A 22,194-nucleotide genomic window follows, 5' to 3' on the forward strand; every position below is an offset into this window, starting at 1 on the left:
GAATGACTTGACTCAAAAACTCTTCAAAACTTCAGATTCTAAGGGAAGAAAATTAAAACAAAAATAAACTAGCACTGACCCTTGTCATCGGGCTAGGATGAAAAGTTACATATATCAATTTTAGTTCTAAGTGATAACAGTGGCTCCACTTGGGATAGTGTGCTCCTGTAGTACACTAAGAACTCGTATGTCCAGTGCTTTGTCCAATTTATGAAAACTTAGATGGAGTTGACAAGCATCCTTTTCTAGCTTTGTGAGCCTTCACCTCGGGCTTGAGCTTCCTGTTCAGCTTGTCATTTATTTGCAACAAAGAAAGACTAATAAAACGGTTATGTACAATGTTGTGAGAAACTTGGCAGAGATTTAATCAATTGTAATGCTTTAGGAACCTGCCATTAACAGGTCCTCCAGCATACGGTGTTCCATCAATCTCTTGTAGAATGTAGGTGTTATTCCCATGGAAAGCAGAAATTTGATATGGCCCTTTCCACAAATTTTCAAATTTACCATGTTTACCTTTCTCTTCAATTCTAGCTTCCCATTTCAAGACTTTATCATGGATCTGGAATGTAACTTCTTTGATCTTTTTGTCAAATGCTCTCTTGACCCTGTTCTGGTTTTGTTGATGACTGTCAAACACCTCATTTCTTTTCTCTTGCAAAGCTATTAGCCGATTGATCCTTCGTTGTATAGCATTTGGTTCCTCTTCTAGTCCTTGAATCAACTTCATTACTGGTACTCCAAGGGATGTTGGAAATATAGCCTCTGCCCCATATACTAGCTCATATGGTGATGTTCCAATGGACCTCTTTGTGCAAATCCAGTCAGCCCACAAAGCATATCTCAGTTTCAAATGCCAAGCTTTTTTATTTTCTTGCAGCAGCTTTGTTGGGCCTCAAAATAGTCCCTATTTTCACTCCATTATTCACCAATATTTTCACATTTTACTTTCATGTCACCTCCATTCCACCTCCATATCATTACATTTACCTCATTATTGGGTTCTAACAATGCTTTTCCAAAGTTTATTAGTTCTTAACATTTTTAAGTGAATTTATGGCTAAAACTTAGAAAATAATATGCTTAAACTTATACCTAACAATTAGCATGAGTTTGTTGACATGTGTAGGCACAAAGGAAGCTTCCAGGGCATCTTTATGTGGCCTTGAATGATCAAATTCGAATTTGATAAGATAAGCTTCATAGAGAAGATCATGGACCTCATGGAGGAGATCATGGAGGAGATCATGGAGGATAGGGTTATGTGTCATCATTGGTTGAGAAATATGTGGGTCAAAGGAGAGAATAGTGGGTCTACATTTATGAGGTTGTTATCATAGTTTTTGTATAAATAAGAGCACCTCCTCCATTCCAAAAGGGGAGGAATCTTAGAGCATTGTATCCAATTGATGATGGAATAGAATAAGGCTTCATTTTTTTCATATATTTCCATTATGTAGTTTTAGATTTAATTTTCCTTAATGTAGTATATGGAATAATTTGTCTTGTTCTTAAGAGAATTGAGCTCACTCTAAAAGGATGAGAGAAACATTTTATTTCATATTAGATCTTATTTCATTTACTTGTTTAGATGTTTGAGGATTTGTTTGTGATTGATGAATGAGTTTTAAATTAGAATCTAATCAGCATATGAGAGGACAACTAAGGGTCTAAGTTAGGCTCTCTCTCTCTCTATTTGATTTGCATGATAATTGAAATTCATTCTTTTGCTTTTATGTTTCAAGTATCATATGAGGAGATACCAAGAGTCTAAGTTAGGTTCTCTCTCCATTGATTTATATGGTAATTGAAATTCATTCTTTTGTGTTTATGTTTCAAGTTATTTCATTTCTTATGCTCATGAATGACTCTTAGTTTAGTTTGGATTAGTACATGAGAGGACAATCAAGAGACTAAGTTAGTCTCTCTCTCTACTTGAATCTAAACAATAATTAAGTTCATTCTCTTGTTTTCATTTTAAGTTTTTAGTTTCATGTAATCAGTGATTTCTCTATGATACTGTAGGGAAGGACAACCAGGACCTCCTTAGTTAGGAGCCTCTTCCCTTGCATATTGTATTGAATCTTAAATAATTTAGTTAGACATAGAGTTAGTTGCCTACTCCTGCATATATTGTGCTAGCATCATCACAAGCTTACGAGTTTCCCTGGTTGATAATTTAATGCAGCAATTTAAGCCCAATAAATTGCCCAACATTTTGGCGCCGTTGCCGGGGATGGTGCTAAGGGATTAGGCATTAGAATTTAATTCAGTGTTTATTTTTCTTTAGATAAAATAATTTGTGAAACCTGGTGACAACAGGCTCTTCACAAAGGAGTTTAAGTTTGAGTTTTCTTATGTTTTAGTGTTTAGCTAGTTTTAAATTTTGTCTTTTCAAAAACACCCCCCCTGCATGAATAAAAACAAATCAAGTGATTAGTATGCTCTCTTCCTGCGCTTCGTGCGATCAGGAAGATCAGAAAATCTATTGATTTTGTTCAAATAAAAATACTCTTGCTGGAGAGCTAATTTGCACAAAAAAACAATAAAAAATTTTGTGAAAAAAACACCTTTAAATTTTTAGATGAAATTTAGTTTTTTTAATTTAAAATAATAATAATAATAATAATATAGGTATGATATGTACATATTATTATTAAAAAATAAATAAAAAAAACTAACCATTTTTCTTGTTTTTGTTCTTTTTAGATATTAAAAAAAAAAAAAAACAAATTAACCATTTTTTTTTAGATATTTAAACAAAAACTAACTATTTTTTTTTTTTTGACATTTAAAAAAAAAAAATTGAAAACAAAAACTCAGCGTTGGTTACAATCTCTCCAGAAGTTAGGCACATCCAGGTTCCTCACCAAATTTTGTTTCAACTCTGCCATCGGGTACTCGTTCGTCTTGGCTCTTTCTTCCTCCGTGCGATCTTGAATTTCTGTTGGACAATAATTAATTTGAACGCAGTCAAACAACAACATGCGAGTTATTGCAGCAACTTCTTCCGAAAATTGCAAAGTGGGATTTGGTGGTTTCAACACCGGATTCACTGTTTGCCATCATAGCTTTGGCATCTTAAAATCTCCAATCTCGACTTCAGTCCAGCTAAAACCTCTGCAGCTGCCGACTCTGACTCAAATAGAGGTAAGAAATCGGCGGGAGCTTTGCGAACTTTCTCTGATAATTCCGCATCAAATGAATCGATGTCTTCTATGGCGACTAGCAGAAACTTTGGGTACCTGCTCAGAACTGTGATAGACAGATTTCGTGACCGTTAGCTATACACGAAAGAAATATGGTATTGTATCATGCTGGAGTCTTGTTTTTTTCTGCTTGTGGCATTGCAAGTTCAGAAAACGCCGGACTATCCACTCCAACTCCCATAGCATGCAACCCATTGTCAACATATGCAACTGTGCCAGTATTACAGAGGCTAATGGTGAAGCTAAAAATGCTACAGCGTTCCCAATTTCATCCGCTAGCAATTCCTTTTGCAAGGGAGCATTTGCCATCGAGTATCCAATTATGGTATCTATAAATCCAATGGCCTTTGCAGCTCTGCTTCTCAAGGGGCCTGCTGAAATTGTATTCACTCTTATGTTGTAGCGTCTTCCAGCTTCAAAAGCAAGCACCCTAGTGTCACTTTCCAGAGCAGCTTTTGCAGAACTCATTCCGCCACCGTATCATGGAATGATCCTTTCTGATGCAATATATGTGAGAGATATAGTTGACCCACCGGGATTCATTATAGGCAGAAAGTGTTTTAGCAATGACACAAAGGAATAACTCGAAGCTGAAACAGCTGCAAGGTAGCCCTTTCTTGATGTCTCCAAAAGAGGTTTACTGACCTCCGAACCATTTGCAAGAACATCCTCGAGAGTATCATAAATAGCATCCAAGGGATAAATCTTAGAGAGCTCCATCATATAACCATTTGGCAGCACACTTGATTCATCAAACTTGCCTCGTTTCAAGCTGATTTCAAATATGTTCAGGGCCGGAACCCAAGTGCCAACAAGAATTTCTGCACCAGCATTGGCAAGGGACTTTGCTATGGCCCAACCATATCCATTGTCATCCGCTATTCCAGCAATAAATGCTCTTTTTCCATATTGGTCTTATTCCAGTTGTAATGAACTTTGCAGCATCTGACCACTCAAGAGAAATCCGTATGCAGGCTGCATATTTTGTGCAGCAATTGTGCCAGACAAGTTCGCTGACTTTACAGATGTTCATTGCATGCCGTGGGTAACAAGTTTCTGCAGATGGCTGTTGCAAGCTTTCCACAGGTTAATTCATCACAGGGTATGAACTTCTTTTTCACTGATTCAGATCTAGCTTCAAAGGTAGGTAGTCCAGATGCTAACAGGTTTGTCTGAGCTCCAAAAGTTTGCAATTCTAAGATGCAATCAACGCATAACAAGAAGTACAGAAAGGAGCTCAAATGGAGTTGCGTGACTAAAATGCCTCCTCTATATTCAATTTAATGATAAAAAATTGGATTTGACTTATCTTGGAGAGATTTGGCATTTGCATTATTTTCTCCTAATTTTTCTAGATCAAAATCCAGATTTATCATTGATTCTAGAGGATTTTGTGTGTTTTTTTGAATATTAAAAAAATCTATTTTTAGTGTTAGTTTATTTTTAGAAATTTTCTTTATTAGTTTTTAATAGAATTAGTTTTTGTTGATTTAAAAAAAAAAAAAAAAACAAAAACTTAAATGATAAATTAAAAAAAATTTGTTTTTTAATTTGTTGTTAAAAAAAAAAAAAAAAATCCCAAAAATCAGCATAAATAATAAATTAAAAACAATTGTTTTTAATTTGTTATTTAAATAAAAATAAAACAATTTGTGTGTTGTTTGTTATTTTTGTTCAATAAAAATAAAAAAAATTTGTGTGTTGATTTATTTAATATTTTTATAATAAAAAAATCAAAACAACACAAAATAATTTTTATTTTTATTTTAATAAAAACAAAAAAAAAGAGGATTATCTTATTTTTATTTTATTTTTAATTAAAAAAAAAAAACTAACTTTATTTTAGTGATAGTTTTTAAGTTTTAATAAATAAATTTTGTTGATTTAAAAAAGTATTTCAACTTAAATAATAAATTAAAACATTTATGTTTTTAATTTATTGTTTAAAGAAAAATCTAAATAAATAAAAAATCAACATATAAATAAATAAATAAATATGTTTTCATTTACTTATTACTTTTAATATTTTTTTTAGTTGTTTAAAAATAAAAAAAAATAAAAAAATTCACACAGATTTGAAAATAAAAAAAAATGGAATACTTGGAAACAAATTTCACAAATCGCTTTATCAAACATTGGAGGATTAACTCATCACATATTTCTGTTGTATGCTTTATGATGCACTAATATGCAGGACAGAATTGCCAAGCACATGAGTTATCTGACACAAACAGGGAGTATTATTTTTCATGGTTAATGGATTGAAATTGATATCATGAATTGAGTTACTTTCAACACTTTGAATTTTCTTAAATCTGTTTTATTTGGTACGAAATTTTTGCGTAAGACTCATGAAGGAAATGCGCAATTCTTCTTGAACAAACTTATGTTTTCTTTCTGCCAAGTTTTTTTTACAGGTTACAGGATAGCAAAGTGATCATTAAGGAGATTGAGTGTGACGACAATTAGTCTTCCAAAGACTAAATTCATGAAAAATTCTCACGACAAATCCATCTCCACAACCACTACCTTCCACCTCCTTTCTGAAAAATATTTTGAATTCCACCAATTGTACATCCATAAGGCGTGACACTTCCATATCCATTTTTCACAGCAAGAGTTCTTATTTAATACACCATGCATTTCCTTACATCCATTCCTTACAAGCATATTGTCATTTTCCATGTCATTACCATTCCCCTTCATTTCCGCCAATAAAACCCTGCTTGAGTCAAAGTCCTAGAGTCTAAGTATCATTGAACAAACACCTAGAGGCTTGCATGCCTTAATGGCAAGTACTCTTGCCAATGAACAATGGGAGTACATTAATATCCCTTGTTCGTTGGATCTTGTAGGTGACTCGACTACGACAAATTTATTCGTACCTACAACGATGTGTTAGGCATCCTGACTCCCATTGGAATCAATGGTGGGAGTTCTTGTGTTGGCTAGGGGCATTCATTAATGGCCACTAAGTCAACAACTTCTTGCTATGTTCGACATCGACACATTTAATCACATAGTAAGATTTGTGCCATCGAGCGTTGAAGACTTGAAGACCCATATTTTGTAGCAGATGAAGCCACTTTCCTTTCATCAGTTTGTCATCACTTGAGGACAAGTCAATCAATAAGGCTGGGAGGGAAATGTAACTTATATATTTTGTATACCTTCCAAGCCTTATAGATTTTCAGCCATATTTAGCAGACTCATCGGATTCATCATCCAGCAGCAGAAGATCCAACAACATATACGACTTTCAGCCATATTCAGCAGACTCCTCAGATTTTTCATCTAGTAGCAGAGGATCCAACAGCTGATACGACAATACAGATCCATCTTCCATCCACCATTTTCACAACAGTTTGCAGTCACACATGCACAACTCTCATCCATTTTTGGAAGGGTAAGTTAAGGTATGATATTTTCTAACTTTTAACCATTAAATTCCTTGAAAAGTTAGAATAATAATTTTTGGAAAAACTTCACTTCCTTTTCCCTTCTTTTCCCCATTTCACATAATTGCCCAAACCATCCGTTTAAGGGGAAAGATACATTTACATATATGCTTTGTCACATTCATATTCACATTCATATATCACTACCCCATTTAACCCCACTTACCTTCAAACTATATTCACTATTACATGAGCATACAAATGGCTTTGTCGAAAGCATTTAGAAGTTAATTGGATGCCAATACAATCATGGTTGTTACACAAGAACCAACCATGATGCATTCCAACACAAATACTCTGCAACACAAATCACCTTATCAATATGCAAAGATCATACATTGAATGCAACAAACAAAATATGGTTGAAACACAAGAACCAACCAAGTTGTAATTCATCAAAATAATGCTTTGCAAAAGTTATGTAAATGATATCATGCAGAGTTTAAGCCAAAGCTCAAAAAGTAATGTAATAGATTGCATGAGGACATGCAATATCTTGAGTTTGGGGGAGATGTTGGGCCTCAAAATAGTCCCTATTTTCACTCCATTATTCACCAATATTTTCACATTTTACTTTCATGTCACCTCCATTCCACCTCCATATCATTACATTTACCTCATTATTGGGTTCTAACAATGCTTTTCCAAAGTTTATTAGTTCTTAACATTTTTAAGTGAATTTATGGCTAAAACTTAGAAAATAATATGCTTAAACTTATACCTAACAATTAGCATGAGTTTGTTGACATGTGTAGGCACAAAGGAAGCTTCCAGGGCATCTTTATGTGGCCTTGAATGATCAAATTTGAATTTGATAAGATAAGCTTCATGGAGAAGATCATGGACCTCATGGAGGAGATCATGGAGGATAGGGTTATGTGTCATCATTGGTTGAGAAATATGTGGGTCAAAGGAGAGAATAGTGGGTCTACATTTATGAGGTTGTTATCATAGTTTTTGTATAAATAAGAGCACCTCCTCCATTCCAAAAGGGGAGGACTCTTAGAGCATTGTATCCAATTGATGATGGAATAGAATAAGGCTTCATTTTTTTCATATATTTCCATTATGTAGTTTTAGATTTAATTTTCCTTAATGTAGTATATGGAATAATTTGTCTTGTTCTTAAGAGAATTGAGCTCACTCTAAAAGGATGAGAGAAACATTTTATTTCATATTAGATCTTATTTCATTTACTTGTTTAGATGTTTGAGGATTTGTTTGTGATTGATGAATGAGTTTTAAATTAGAATCTAATCAGCATATGAGAGGACAACTAAGGGTCTAAGTTAGGCTCTCTCTCTCTCTATTTGATTTGCATGATAATTGAAATTCATTCTTTTGCTTTTATGTTTCAAGTATCATATGAGGAGATACCAAGAGTCTAAGTTAGGTTCTCTCTCCATTGATTTATATGGTAATTGAAATTCATTCTTTTGTGTTTATGTTTTAAGTTATTTCATTTCTTATGCTCATGAATGACTCTTAGTTTAGTTTGGATTAGTACATGAGAGGACAATCAAGAGACTAAGTTAGTCTCTCTCTCTACTTGAATCTAAACAATAATTAAGTTCATTCTCTTGTTTTCATTTTAAGTTTTTAGTTTCATGTAATCAATGATTTCTCTATGATACTGTAGGGAAGGACAACCAGGACCTCCTTAGTTAGGAGCCTCTTCCCTTGCATATTGTATTGAATCTTAAATAATTTAGTTAGACATAGAGTTAGTTGCCTACTCCTGCATATATTGTGCTAGCATCATCACAAGCTTACGAGTTTCCCTGGTTGATAATTTAATGCAGCAATTTAAGCCCAATAAATTGCCCAACAAGCTTCTTAATGATTCTCACAAGGCTCTTGTTTGATAACTCAACCAAACCATTTCCCTGTGGATAATAAGCAGTGGAATGTCCAAGGGAGATGTGATACTGATGACAAAAATTAATCATCCTTTTGGACTTGAAAGCTTGAGCATTGTTTGTAATGATCTTAATTGGGCAACCAAATCTTGATAATATATTATTTTCTAAGAAAGAAATAATCACTGAATCATTTGCTTGCCTTGTGGGTATTGCTTCTATCCATTTTGTAAAGTAATCGGTGGCTGTGAGAATCCAGCGATGCTGTCCTGATGAAGGAGGATGGATTTCCCCTATAAAGTCTAATCCCCACTGCTGGAAAGGTGCTTCAACATAAATAGGAACCAAGGGCAGTGGCATAAGCTTTCTCTTTCCTTCAAACACTTGACATTCATGACATGTGGCTATCTTTTTATAGATATCTCTAAACATAGTTGGCCAAAAATAGCCAGCTCTCAAGACCTTGTTTGCAGTGGCTTTCCAATAGTGATGTCCTCCACAATCCCCTTTATGAAACTCATCAATTACTTTATCAGCTTCTTCTTCAATGAGGCAGTTTAATAATATTCCTCCTGCATCTTTCCAAAACAAATTTTGGTCATACAAAAAATATCTGAGAGATTTCAATTTGGTAAACCGAGCTTTGGATTTTGAAAGATTATCAGGAGCTCTATTATGCTGCAAAACAAATGCTATATCCTTGTACCATTCTGAGATCAAGAATTTCTCATTTATTTGGACCAATTCCTCTTCATTTTCAGAAATTTCTGAGATTTCTGTGCTTAAATTAATATCAATACAGTCCAAATTTGACTGAGTCAACAATTGGGCTAGGCCTTGACCCTTTACCAACTTTGTGGGTTTGATCTCAATGTCATACTCCAACAGTTTTGCTATCCACTTTCCCCTTTTTCCATCTGGATCAGCTTGTGTAAAAATATCTTTTATAACAGCATTTGGGACGTAGGAAACAATGTGAGAGTGCAGAACATAGATTCTGAAATCCTTAATTGCTTTCACCAATGCATAGGCTTGTTTCTCTAAGATATTATATTTCAATTCAACATTGGCTAATGTCTTGCTAAAGAAAGAAATGGGTTGTTCAGTACCTTGACTTCCTTTTTGCAATAAAACTCCAGCAATTGTGTCTTCAGAAGCGAATGTGAAGATAAGGAACTCCTTGGTAAAATCTGGGCTGATAAGTACTGGTGCTTGAGTAAGTGCCTTCTTGATCTCTTCAAATGATTTCTTTGCTTTAGCTGTCCATTTAAAATCTGCTCCTTTCTTTAACATCTTTGTTATGTTCTTGACAACTTCAGCAAAATTAGGAATGAATCTTCTAACAAAGTTAACTTTCCCAAGAAAGGATTGAATCTCCTTCTTACTCCTTGGTAGATCTAATTTTTGAATTGCACTAACTCTATTAGGATCAATCCTAATTCCTTCTTCAGAAATAATATGACCAAGCAGTTTGCCAGAAGTTAAAGCAAAAATACTTTTGGTTGGGTTTAGAGAAATACCAAACCTCCTACACTTCAGTAGGATCCTTTCAAGGTGCTTTAAATGGTCTTCTTCCTTTTTTGAAAAAACTGTGATGTCATCAAGATAAACCACCACTGATTTGTCCTTTTCTTCAGCAAAAGCAATATCCATTGCTCTCTGGAAAGTGGCTCCCGCGTTCATGAGGCCAAATGGCATTTTTGCATACATGAATGTTCCCCATGGTGTAGTGAAGGCCGTTTTCTCCTGATCATCTGGGTGAACAAGAATTTGGTTGTACCCTGAGAAACCATCAAGCATAGACATCCTTTGTGAACCAACAATGTTCTGCAGAATGAAATCCATTTTGGGGAGGGGGTAATTATCTTTCAATGAAGCTTTGTTTAAGTTTCTGAAGTCTATACAAATTCTGATCTCTCCATTCTTTTTTCTGACTGGTACCAAATTAGCAAGCCAATTTGAGAATCTTATTGGAACAATAATTTTAGCATCAAAGAGCTTTTTCACTTCTTTTTCAATCAGTGGCATTAGACGAGGATTAATTCTTCTTAACTTCTGCTTAAAAGGCTTTTCATTCTGCTTGATAGGAATGGTATGTTGTATGATTGAAGAGTCATATTGTTTCAAGTCAGCATAACTCCATGCAAAAACATCAATGAATCTTTTCATCATCTCAACATATTTAGTCTTCATATCAGCTGAAAGGAATTTTGAAATCTTGACTATCTTAGGCACAACCGAGTCTCCTAAATTGCAGCTTTCTACTTCTTCTTCATTAGCTTGTAGTCTTGGTGCTTTGAACACATCATTTTGATCAAATAATTTCTCAAGGGGAATGAGGCCTTTAGGAATTAAGTTGTTTTGTAATTGTAAGACTTCAGAACTTTCCTTTGACTCTATTAACATATTCTGCTGATCTATCTGATTGTGTTCAAACTCTTCTTTTAATTCAATGAAGTTCCTTATATGCTGATCATCCTCAAAAACTTGCCAATTTGTGATATTATCTGGTATGACTGGTCTATGGCGAACCTCCACTTCATAATTTTCAGAAGAGTGTTTAGGAATGATAAAGAGACTGGCAGAAACAGCAGAGAATCCGCAATAGAGTTTTGATCTCTAGTTTTGATGCTAAAAGAATAGGATTGAAATTTTTCCAACATCTCCAACACTAAGTTTCTATATGCTCTCATCCTTGCATCCTTAGTTTGATATGCACCTTCTACTTGTTTAATTACCAATTCAGAATCTCCACAAACAACAATGTTTTTAGCTTTCAATTTTATCAAGGCTTCCAAACCTAAAATCAGAGATTCGTACTCAGCCATATTGTTGGTACAATCAAAGTTTAATTTGTATGAGAGAAACTTACTTTCTTCAGTTGGACTAGTGATCCAAATCCCAGCTCCTGCCCCTTCTTTTCCTGCTGATCCATCAAAGTATAATGACCAGCAGCCCATGATGTCTCTTTCATCTCCTTGCTGACCTTCTTGACACTGATTTTCCGCAGGTTCATCTTGTGATTCTCTTCCAACTGATTCATTGAAAAGGATAGCTGATCCAAGACCAGTATCACATGAATAAATAGGAAAATTCTGAGGCTTGTCTTTGCTGCTTACCATGTAGGCCATCCTTGTCTCGCGATACAACCTCCTTTGTTCACCAAACACTGGGATGGTAGCATATGTAAGATCCATCTGCATTGTGCCCTTGATTTTTGCTGCCCATGACCTTGAAAGAAGCATCCCAAACTTCGGTGGAATGTCTGCAACAACAATGTCCATAACAATTGTTTTTGCTGGAATTTGTGTGAGCCCCACAACAACATCTTTTATCAAACCAATGCATTGGACTCTTTTTGAATCAAAGGAAAATAAATCCTTATATGGCCTAGTTACCTCTAACCCCAGTCTTTCCATGATTACCTTAGGCATAAGATTATGTGATGCCCCCGAATCTAACATAGCATTATGTAGAGTCATATCATGAATGCTAATGCTTATGTAGAAAGGGGGAAACTCTTCATTTTGTTCATCCTCAAGTCTTGGACCCAAACAGATAACAGGATTATCTTCTTGTACATTTAGGATATCAGCCACTCCTGGTTGTGAATTAAGCATTTCAACAATTTTGCTTCTGTATTTGTCTACCTTGAGAATTTCATTAAAAGGGACTGATATCTTAATTTTTGCAATCTCGTTCTCAAGATTAAAAACAGAAGTAGTCTTGTCAATTTCTTTAGGAGGAGAAAGAATTTGAATATCCTTTTTGACAAGAGGAGAATCATCCTTACCTTCAACCACCTTTGAGTTTTCCTTTTTATCTTCAACTGTCCTTGAGGTATTCTTCTTGGGCTGTGCTTTGTTTGCTGTAATAGGAACATCTCTATTCCTAAGATTGCACTGCTTTTGCATCTCAAAGATAGCGTGCTGATAGCCCTTTAAAAAATCTGAAGGCTCTTCTCTTGATTTTATCATACTGGACTCATCATGTTCCTCCTTAGTCAAGAAAATCCCTGACACTTCTTCATCAAAACAATGGATTGATTCCTCAGGGACTTGAGGTTCATCTTCTTCATCTACCAAATTTTGTTGGAAGGGAGGTCTCGCTGGAGGATCTGACTGCTGATTTCTGTTGTCTCTTGGCCTTTGCTGATTCTGAGGTCTTCTGTACTGAGGGTTCCTGAATTGAGGTTCCTGCTGTGCTGGAGGAGCAGAAGCATTCCCAAGAGCTAGTCGGTCCATCAATTTTTCCATGGTTTTCATCATTGTTTCAAACTTGTCTTCTGAAGCAGAGGTAGAAGGTTTCTCTTCTTCCTTCAGCTTAGTCTTTGCCATCTTTGATTTCTTAGCAGCCATCATATTCACCTCCACCTTAATTGCATCATTTTGCATGTCAGCAAGAGAGGCAGACTCCCTTTCTCTGAGTAAAAGAGAGAAATCTGAATCAAATGATTCAGCATATCTCAACTATGCCAAAGCTCCAGGAGGTTTCAAATGAGCTGGAATAGAATTGTATATTTTATTAAACCTCTTAGAGAAGTTTTGGACAGCTTCCTCTGGAGCTCTTCTAAGATTGTTATATTCAGTAAGGGCTTGGACATGGTTGGTTTTGTTTCCCCATTTCCTTAGAAAGCTATCTTCAAATTCTACCCAACTATGAATGCTTCCGGCTCCAAGGGCTTTAAACCATTTTCTGACTTTCCCAATGAAAGTTTGAGCAAACAATCTTAGTTTTACATCTTCATCATCCACTTCTTCCCTGTCAACAAAATCATTGAACCTATCCACATGTTCCTCTGCTGTAATATCTTCATCTCCTCCCCATGTTGGAATTCTAGCAGCATATTTCCTAGGAAGATCATGTAAAACAGCAGGGAGAGCTAGTGGAGCATACCTAGCAGGTATAGCCATAATGAATGGAGGAGCAGTGATAACAGGTATTGTATGACCGGTGGGACCAGAACTAGTGTGAGATAGTGTCTGAGGACTATTTGGGCTAGCAGAGGCAGAAGATAAAGTATTAGTACGAAAAGGACTATTTGGACTTTGCAAACCACTGACAAAGGAACTCCAATTTGGGAGGGGTAAACCAGTTTTGGATTTGAGCAAAACTTCAAAAGGATCAAGCTCTTTGAGTTGATTCAAATCTTCTTCTTCTAACAGTAATTCTGAAGTAACAACCTCCCAAAACTCTTCCTTATCTTTTTGTGACACTAAGGATGAAGTATCAATGCCTCTTTTTTGTAAATCTAAAATAATTCCAATAAGTTCTTCTTCGTTCTCAGACCTCAACAATACCTCATGAATTTTATCATCTACAATTTTATCTTCAGGACTTCTAGAAAATTCAGGGAACAAAGATTTCGAAAAAGATGAAGTACCTGGTATATCAGGAAATCTTTGCCTGCTCCTTGAGATGGTGTTTGGATTATCCACAGGAGTAGGTGGATCTGGGTCAGGATTACTCCTTGTATATATTCCTCTCGAAGCCACCTTTTTAACTTTAAGATTGTATGGAGTCACCAAGGTAGAATGCAGCCTCGAAAACCTTCTGAGCTCCTGCTACCTTCAGAAGTTCAGCTTCATGATTTCGGGAATGAATAATCTTCAGGCTCCCGGCAGACGCACCAAAATGTTATCTCAAAATCAGGCCCTGGAAGGCTGCAGACCAGGAAGACTTCAAGTAACTATTTCAAACCGACTTTAGGCTGAGGCTTAGCCTCCTCAACCTGAGAGGGCTCTCTCTTGATGGGTTAATGATTTTGATTAAAGATAAGATGGCTAACTCTTGTAGAACAACTGTGAAAAATATGAATGGTGGAAACACATTAAACAAAACTATCCATTGGGCTTATGGAGTCAACAACACCTCAATATAACAATGAACTCAACCTTACATGGAAGTCAGGGCATTCAGCATTTAAACATTCAGAACATAAACTCATATGGGACCACACAGTTTATAAATGTATACAGGAAGTCAGAGCACATTCAGTGAATTCTGAGTGATTATACATCCATACCACTGTAAGAATTAAGAAAAGGACAACGTCACATATTCTGAACATAAAAAATCCTTCATGAATCCTGAGAAGTAAAGTTCAGCATGTATATTACTGAAAATGAGTCTTACATAGGCCAAATACCAGCTTTTTCATAAAATTTCCAACCCTGATTACATTGCTGTTTCAGCTATATATAGAGCTCTTATTCTAACTGATCGAGATTCCTCCTCCAGCATGAGGGGAATTCGAAAACTACTTCTATTACTGACAACTCTTAAACTCTAACTACTTAATAAATACAACGAAGTGTTGACTGGAGTTTTTAGAGATCTAAATCAAGTAGGATTCTAACACCGTGTTATGCTAATAATAGCCTTGATTACAATGGTTCTCGTTCTTTGACATCTGCTCCCCTTTAGTTTGGCTGTAATGGATGTTCAAGGCTCCATGTTTGATCTTTAATGACACATCTTTTCCATTGCCCTGAAACATAGGAAACTACCCCTGTTTGTCGGTCCTTGGTTTGCCTCAAAATGTTCGAATCCAAAGAAGCATGCCTTTTATCTTTGATTACCCAAATAGAACAGATTGCCACGTCCATGATGTGCTGGCCACCCTTTTCATGTGTGAAGGCACCAAGCTGTTATGAAATATCTTGAACTGTGGTAAATATGTTCACTTTATGACAAAAAATTTAAAATTGGATTCGAATACATATCTTCTCCACCTGTCTTGTCCTGGTTTAATGTTAATAGTTTCAGATGATGCCTTATATGCCTTATATATATTTCCTTTTCAAAATTCCCGCTTCAACTTCAAAACTGCTTGATTCATGTTGAAATCATCACTTTCAGCAGTTTCGTAGCGCTCTACGAAACTGCTGAGTTATTTAAAACAACTTGTTTTTAACCTGAGACCTTTATTAATCGAGTGCTTGATTGCCAAAAACTTCTTTAGACTTTCCAAAGGCCGAATAGGGATTTAGATTTCTTCAGAAAGATAAGATCAAGCAAACTTATCAAAATTTTTGAAACAGAATCTTACTTGAAATGAAAACTCATTTAGCAGGTCCTTTAAGCTGGCTTAACTGTGCCTTCAGCTCTTCAATTTGTTTCTTCATAACCTTATTCCCAGCTCTCAGTTGCATATTGATCCTTCTGATGTACTTGGCTTCTTTGGTTGCTGGTACTGTCCAGGTGTGAAATTGTGAATGGCCATCAACCACTGAATTCAACTGGGCTTCTACAGTTGCATTCCCTTTCCATAGAGCTTTATAATAGTTTGCGTGTATGACTGCATGTCTTCTAACAACTTTCTTTAATTTGGCGATCTCATGCTTAGCTGATTCTAATTGGCTCTTCATGGCTGCTATATTATCTTCTTTAGATGTGATGACTGTTCTGCCTGTGTTTTTCTTTTGCCAACGTTGTGTCCCTTCCCCTGTTTCCTCTGTTCTTGACAGTGCTTCCTGTACTTGCTGGAATCTCCTTGTCATAGGTCTTCTAGGTTTAAAAACAAACTCTTCAGCTGGTTCATCAAATTTAAGCCTTTTTGAGGCCTTGGCTTTCTTGGTGTTTTCTTGTTCTGACTGTATCAACTCAATTTGAACTGGTAGAGACTGCTCAAAGTCAATAGCCTGTAATAAGGCATTTAAACTTCCCTTGGACACTGGACTTTCTTCGACTGCTACAGCTTCACCTCTTTCCTTATTCATCTGGCTTCTTGTTCTTATCCTTGAGACTACTTCAGATGTGCTTGTTTCAGGTACAGTCTTTTTACCATGAGCTTTTTCCTTAGTTGATTGCTGAGGTTGATCTTGGATGATGAGTGGCTTCACTTCTTTTCCTACTTGTGAATTTGGAACTCTTTTAGCTCTTGCTTCTGTTTGGAGCTCAGCTATTGTAGAATATCTAACAGGTAGAGGAGTGAGGCCAGTCTGGCTTTTGAAGCCATCCATAAAAATGAATGAATTCCAATCTCTGTCTATCTTTTGGAGCCCATCTAAAACCAGTAGTTTGATCAAACCATGATGAAACAAAGAGGTTTCACAATCCTCTTTCCTCAGCTGTACCTAATCACACATCTTACTCAAACTACGGAAAAGATAAGAAGGTAAGTCTATGGAGACCTTCATGGTAAAATGCAAAAGGAGTTTAAAATGGTAAGAGTAAACCTTGTTATACCTTCCTTCACAAGTCAGATATTTCTGTATGCAGGTGAGTAAATGAGCATAATATTCTTTGACATAACTCCTGGGAACTGCCTTACTTAAATCTTCATTTACAAATTCATCCTTCAAAAACTCCTTGCAAGGATTCATGTCAAACTTGAAGTTTTTAAACCATTGCTCTTGTCCTCGTGGTATCTCTGTCACAGTAGATATCACTTCTGGCGAAACCTGCAATTCTATCATGGCTACTTTTGAATTCAAGCCTGTGAAGTTAAGTGCAAATTCTTTGGTTACCTGTGCGTGCCCTCCTTGTAACTTTTTGCAAAAATTCTAGCACCCAGCCTTTTTAAATGCTTTCTCCACCTCTTTATTTCTCAACGTTATATCTAAGCCTTCAGGCTCAGTCCTTAAACATTTGTCGGATCTGTGCTCCTTTTTCTCCATTGATTCTTCCAAATCTTCGCAGACAATGACTACCAGCTCCGGTTGGAATTGTGATTCAGCGTCTATTTGAATTCAGACTCGCTTGATTATCTTTGCAGTTGAATTTTAAATTTTGCCGTTTAAAATCTTTCAAGTTGTAATCTTGCAGATTTGTCATTTCATGCAAGACTTACGACCATCATTAAGTTTTATGCACAGTGGTCTTTCTTGGAAATGATGATTCATGCATATCAACAGATCTAGTGGTGGTGATAGTGGCAATGAGTGGTGAAATGTGATAAGAGGGGTACATGAGCTGACATGAGAAGACACGGCCTATGATTCACCTAACGGATTTGACATTTCGGGAAAGATTCGCTGCGAAATGTACGAATCCATGATTTCGCAGCGCTGTCAATTTTAAATTTGAATGATGCGCTGCGAAACTGCCTAATCATGATGCGCTGCGAAACTGCCTAATCAGGATTGCGCTGCGAAATTACAAAAAGGCACGGTGACTGACATAAGATAACAGGTGGCTATAAAACAATGGTAGATGGAGGGGAACCAATGGGAGCTGAGAATGACTTGACTCAAAAACTCTTCAAAACTTCAGATTCTAAGGGAAGAAAATTAAAACAAAAATAAACTAGCACTGACCCTTGTCATAGGGCTAGGATGAAAAGTTACATATATCAATTTTAGTTCTAAGTGATAACACAACCTACGTGTGTACGTGACTTTAGTGAAATAAAACCATGTGTATCTAGTTTGCTTAACTTGTCATAATTCCATCAGTGATTTAACTTAACCATTGCATTATTAATTTATTATCCATCTAGTATGCAGTAAAGAACAGATAAATCGCAACACATCAACACATATGAACACTAGGATTTTAGGTGGAAACCCAATGTGGGATAAAACCATCATTGTTGTCATCTTTGTCTTCTTTCTTATTATATAAAGAAAATATTCATTACATTTTATACTACCGCGGACTCTTATCAACATGCAAGAACCCACCTGCAGGAGGCTACAAACTCCACTTGTTCTCCAACACCCACTAGAAAGGAGCTACAACCCCTTGATCTCATTTACCTACTCCTACCAAAAGGGAGCTCCTACCCCCCATTAAAGGTTGCAACCCTCAGCACCTTGTGGACCACGTTTCATAATGCTTCACACTAGATCCACCTATCTCAAACAATCATCAAAACCTGTAGGCCACCTTTCATCAAATTTTCGCGCTGGACCCGCACCAACAATAAGCCCAAACCAAAATTCTAAATCACAGAATCTGAAATACAATCATTGAATCATCACTGAAAAATAATTACCAATAAGTTGATTCACCGATGCAACTAAATCATTGAATGTTAAACCAAACCCACGTTACCAACCAACCAATAATTGGTCAAATTAAGACCTATCAACCATTCATACTAATATGCAACCATTCACTGAGTAATTATATTGTTACTCATCACAGAAACAAAGTGTTGTCACTGCAAACCCTTATCAAAATTAACTTCAGAATATATACATCATTGTTATAAAGCATACCCACGTAAATACACGCTTCATGTGCATAACATCTGCGTACAAAGGAGTTGGTTTTGGTGCACACTCATCGGGGTTACCTTCTACCTATGACTGGGGCTAGTCTACCACACTCCCCACCCAGTTGACTCCCATATCCTGCTATCATTTTCTTTTATGTTATTATGGCATAGGGGTCATCGGTTACTATTTAGGCATCTGTCTGTTGGCACATTTTTCTAATCTTATTTTTTCCCCTGGGCTATCAGATATGATGGAGGAAGATATGGTTGATTATTCAGAGGACCCATATGCTTTGGTGCCCATTTGGATGGTCTCACCACCAAAACTACCGGTCACCACTACCAACATATCACTACAGCTTCCGTCGTCGCTGGTCGGTGATCCTAGGGTTTATATGATTCTGAATTACCCTTCTTTTTCTCTCCTAGCTCAACCATTCCTCCCATTGACTAGTCCGTCTACTTCCTCATTGTGAGCTTCTAGGACACCTGATGACGCTTTTTTCGTTCCCAGCTCATATTTCTCCCCGCCCTCTTTGGCTTCACTCTAGTTCCTAGTGACCTATCTGGACCCGTCCACTACCTCATTCTCATCAGAGCCCCCTTTTCCCCCTCCATTGGGAACCTTTTTGCTCCCCTTTGTTGGCTTGAGGGGGCCTAAACCAAGTTCAGTGTTAGTTATCCAAACAAATCCTTACACTACTGGCCCTTTCGGCATCAACCCACGGAGCGCAGACTGAAGTCTCACCCAAAGCAGTATGGGGGGATGCTGGAACCAAGTTTCCGCACCCTTGAGATGGTTGTGATGTCGGTTTATTCCAACTATACCTACCTCCGCGTAGGTTTCTTTGCTCTCTGCTCTATCCTTCAGTACCTTCGCGAAGTGTTACCATCGGCTTTCGCGCAACCCTCACTAGGGGCTGAAGTCCTTTCGCGTTGCTAAGGTAGCGAGCTGAAATATCTCTTAAACTACACTAAGTATCTTACTTATCTTATTAACAGATCTTAGTTAGCTTCGCATAAAAAGATGTTATTACTTGCGTTCACTTAACCAACACAATTATACACATTCGCGCATCATATAATCATTAGAAGTGAAATTCATACACAATATAACAAATGAATAAATAGAAAATAAGACGCAGAATTTACAGGAAACTTCTCTTTATTAATACTTCCAGATTATTACAGACTCGACTCGCCCTGCACACTTAGCTGCAGGGGTCTGCGCACTCAGCTGCGAACTACTAGGCCTATACGAACCCAGCTGTAGAGCCTCTACCTACGCTATGACCCAAAACTTAAACTTACACTTCAAAGTTATCTCTATAACATATTCATCATTGATTTTCCATTTTGTATTAGATGCCTTTGGCTACTTAGAGCTTCGCTCTATTTATACAATACCATGGTCCGCGAACCATGGGTAGATCTTTTACAACTGACATTACATTATCAAAATAAGGGCAGACAACCCTATGACTATTTAACAACTACGTGCCCACAAAATGCAGAGTCTTTACATTGGAATTACAAAATTGGACCAAAATCTGGGCTCTAAGCCCCAAAACTTCCTTTGGGGGATCCCATGCCCAACAAGCCCCCAACACAAACATCGTGACTCACCCTCAAGTCACTCTGTAGGTGCGGAGATCTTAGCATGAAGACCTCCCAAATTTGCTTGGATCGCTTCAACTTCGGCAGCGCACTGAGGGGTTGCATGTTAAACTTCCTCCATGCGTTGTTCAGTGACCGCTACTACTGAACTGCTGCCCTGAATCCTCTACTAATTTTCTTGCAGTTGTGCGAGCTTTACTTCAATGGAGGCTATAATTGTATACGCCTCATCGATCCATGGTTGTAGGCGCACTTTTAAGACTGCTTCCTTATGCCAAGTGGCATCCACCTGTTCCTTGAGTGCCTTTACCTACTGCATTCTTGCAAGAATCTGTGTAAGGCAAACCATCTACGTGGTCCCTTTTACTTCGTCATACTTATGTTGTAGCTCACACATCTCTGTCTCTAGGCATTCTACATTCGGGTCCTCCTGCAGGGTGGTTAGGGCCTCGAATGACTGCTCAAATAGTTGCATGCAGTCTGCCACTGCACTATCAACCACCATTGTTGTTGTTATAACAATAGTGGTTCGTTGTTCCCTGATTTTTGGAAAATTTGAAGGCTGAGCCTTCAACTACAGTTCTATGATCTACAGGTTTAGCTCCAGCTGAACCCTGACCATTTCTGCTCTTGTGTTGCGCACCCTTGTGGCTAACTTGTGGACTCGTGCCTCCACCTATTCCTCTACTTGAATGGACAACTTCGGGACCATTTAGAAGGCTTCCTCCACAACCTTCATTATCTGTTTGTTCTGCTCCAGTGCCTCATTATGCTGCAGGCTCAGCTTCTTAACGTTGATGCGTTGTTCGCTCATTACCTGTATAGCACGACTCTCCCTGGCCCGAAGTTCTGCAGTGACTCCATCCTGTAAGAGGTAGAGTGTCTCCCGAGGGAACGTAGCCATGTTCAACCCTACCCCTTTCAAACTGCTCACCATGGTTCTGTCATCTTCCTTCTCTATAGTAAGGGCCCCATCTGGTAGCAAGATCATATTTCTCACCCTTGTGCGCAACATTTCCTCGCAGCTGAAGTGCCGAATGCGAGGCTAGTGGACACTGTGCCAGCTTGTGGAGTCCGCACCTACAACTCTTGTATTTATGTTCGGAGAGCCCCCAATACCAACTGTTGTTGTTCCTCAAACTGTTGGAGGGCCTCCACGGTGACATCCCTCACCGTTTCGTCGATATCATGTAAATCCAACTCAGTGAGGGTGATTGGGTCGAAAGAATTCTTTGATTCTTTTGTCTTCTATCGTGGCATTGTCTTCTCTCATGGTCACGGACACTTGAGTTGGGTGGATGTCATCTATGGGTCTGCGCCACCTTGTTCTTTGTCTATCTTTGGTTCGAGCATAGGTGACTTCTATCCTTCACGGTCTTCGTCTGTTGTTTTTTGCTGCTCCTCCAACTTCGCAGTGTCGCGCACTACCTAGGCCTTAGCTGCTGCTTCTTCCTTTTTGCACTTCTCCGCTAGCTACACCATCCGAAGTTTTGTCTCTTCCTTCTTGCACTTCATAGCGGACTTCTTTGTTTCCACCGCGGAGCTAGCTGGAGTGTGCCACTCTGGTGGCCAAGACTCAAGGATGGTGAATATCACATCATCAGTCACCAAATATGGTAAATCATGCCACGTATTCATAGGGTCCTTCCATGCCCTGATGAAGACATGGTGGAAATATTCTTTGAACTCTGCAAAGCTTTGCAAGCTGTTGTAGACTATGGGTGATAACCACGGCTTGTGATTTATCCCCATCCGAATATTCATCTCCATTAATAACCAAAATTTCTTTCTCTCCTTTATCCTCTGCACATCCTTGGTCACCCACAGGGAAGCGTACTTCACCGCCTCTAGAAGGTCTGGTGTGACCGAAGGGAACTGACTATCTT

At 37.5% G+C, this 22,194-nt stretch overlaps 1 pseudogene; it reads right to left on the minus strand.

The window, feature by feature from the left end:
* Positions 1 to 3,261: 3,261 nt before the first annotated feature.
* Positions 3,262 to 22,194, minus strand: part of LOC149222371 (enoyl-[acyl-carrier-protein] reductase [NADH], chloroplastic pseudogene) — a 93,029-nt pseudogene continuing 74,096 nt past the window's right edge.

Source organism: Pinus tabuliformis, chromosome Q, assembly GCF_031772625.1.
Source record: "Pinus tabuliformis cultivar Carrire ecotype Pingquan chromosome Q, CPIR1, whole genome shotgun sequence".
NCBI lineage: Eukaryota > Viridiplantae > Streptophyta > Pinopsida > Pinales > Pinaceae > Pinus > Pinus tabuliformis.